Source organism: Dermacentor variabilis, chromosome 5 (assembly GCF_050947875.1).
Source record: "Dermacentor variabilis isolate Ectoservices chromosome 5, ASM5094787v1, whole genome shotgun sequence".
In the NCBI taxonomy this organism is placed as follows: Eukaryota; Metazoa; Arthropoda; class Arachnida; order Ixodida; family Ixodidae; genus Dermacentor; species Dermacentor variabilis.
Genome location: NC_134572.1, coordinates 17,783,309 through 17,785,800, shown reverse-complemented (window position 1 = coordinate 17,785,800; position 2,492 = coordinate 17,783,309).

Here is a 2,492-nt window from a genome sequence, read left to right as displayed (position 1 = left end):
TTTTACATTACCCGCAGAAGCGCTCGACTCTTTTCTTTTTCTTGGAAGTTATGTGGTTGCATTGATTATTCCCTCCGGCCTTGAGCTGCCGGCTTGGAAGCACGTGCATGCTTTAATAAGGCTCAGCCTGTGCCAATCGTTTCCCTTGAAAGTTGAAGCATTGCCAAAAGCTTTAGTCTGTAGTTTTTGCTCCGAGTGCTACTTATTATTTTTTTCTTCCTTCTGTTCGTCAACAGTGCGTTAAACTAAGCCAGGTACACGGGATAAAAGAGCAATCGTGGGCGCTTTGTGCTTCTGGGTGGTTTCACTCCAAGCAGCCTGTCTGGTCTTCCAGGATCCCTGAGTCCAGGATCCAGGATCTCGTTCCTTCCAGGATCCAGGATCCCTGAAGGAACGAGACGGAGTCGCTTCGCCAGCAACTTTTAAACAGCAAGCTGTTCAATAATTACTCTGCAGACCGGAGTTTATGCGCAAGGGGAAGCACGGAAGCTGTAACTGCGACTATCTGAGGTCATTGAATCAACTGACTTCATGAAGTGAAATTGCTTGATTCGCCGCAAGGGCAAAGAAAGACTGTCGTTAGCCAACTGTAAGTACTTCAGCACGTGTATTTGTGTATGCTAAAGGAAGTAGTCTCAATTGGGGAAGATTGCGTGCGCTGTTCATTGTAAGAAGGGTGGAGACCGAAAGCCATGTTCATCTATACTAGTGAGCGCTTGAGCAATGTAGAACATTACCGCCGTGACAGTTCCAAGAGCTGCGATTATGCTCCAGATGTGCATCCTACATGCTGGCGCTCTTAGAGCAGGACTCGTGCATATGCACGTAGGTTAGTGATAGATAGGACGACGCGGGATGAAACTGGATAATTCTTTCAAAATGAACGGCACGTTTTGCATTCGACGATGCCGAAATGGCGGTGTGAGTAGTGATTGCGGTCTGAGCAGTAGGGCTCATTCCCACTAGCGGCCCACAGAAATCACGCGACCCAGTTGGTCTAAGGTTAAGGCGAAGTTAATTAAGGTACTGTTAATTAAGATATAGTTAATTAATGCACTCGAACCCACGACCTTGCACTGTGGCATAATGTCCAAGCATCGGGCAGTGGCCTCAATGCTTTCGCATTCACCCATGTAGCAATAACTGAGTGCTCCTTAAATGTTTTATTACGCAAGGTGGCACGCAATGTAGCAGTAGCATAGGGAGTGGCACAAGGTATATAGAGAATGTTTGAGGAATTAATCGATAATTAAAGAGATGTAGGCTAAATTGCTAGAATGAAAAACATGCACGGCATACTTGATTAAATCATGCCGCCCAGTTGACTGTTTGTCGCCGTCCCGTTTCAAATGTGGTGCCAATAAATCGTCATCATCACCACCATCATCATCGTAATGTGCCACTTGTCACGTGATGTGACATATGCTTGCGCGTAGCGTCGAGACATGCACACTTCGCATTGCAGTTGAATATTATTCCACTCAGTGGCACGCCATGTAGCAGTCACATAGATAGGGGTGTAAGGTAGATAGAGAAGGTTTGAGGAAGGAAAAGAAGATTAAGGAGATGTATACGAAAATGCTAGAATAAAATAACACGTACTGTATACCTAATTAAACCAAGCTCGCTAGGTGGCTGTTACCACCGCGTGTCAAAGTGGGTGCCAATAAATCATCATCATTATCATCACCATCATCACCATTAGCATCGTATTGTACCACTTGTCCCGCGATGTGACATGGACGCCGCGTAGCGTCGATACCTACAAAATTTGCATTGAGGCTATACGTTGTACTCCATCTGGTGTCCCGACGTGTAGCAGTTGCATCTGGGAGTTGCATGCTGCATGTAGCTTGACCTGGTTAACTAAAGCAGTCTGGGTGACTATTTGTCACCGCTCCGCTTCAAAGAGAGTGCCACTAAATCACCATCATCATCATCATCGCATCGTCTGGTTGGTTGAAAAGTGACTGCTTTGGGTCAGCCGCACGCTGTTCGATCGCCAGTGTGAATAAACTACAAATGTTAGCTTATTCGTCAGTAAGCTAATACTCAATAAGCTGATACGTTATTGCTTCTCACGAACTTGCGACATTCGCTGCAAGTAACAATCTAGTTGAGTTTTCATACCTAAGCGCACAGGAAGGAAATTTATCGCCACATTTTTTTTACTTGCATTTCAGCCTGAGCAGTTGAAATCCAAGTATCAAGCTGCGCGCATGGCCCGTACATTAATTTAACGTTCTTCTGGTTTCCCTGACCACTTATATGGGAAGAGCAGCTGTGCCTAGAGTGACGACATGGCGCGACCGCATGTCATCATCGAAACAAATACAGTACTAAAGAAAAATATATTTCAGCTTCGCCGTTAAACAAATTGATACAGTGCTCTCACTTTATAAGAACGGTTCATCTGTCATTGTTTCATTTACTGAAAAGGACAACCCGCTTTATAAGTGAAGCGACGTATTTCAACTATTTGTCGTTATTTT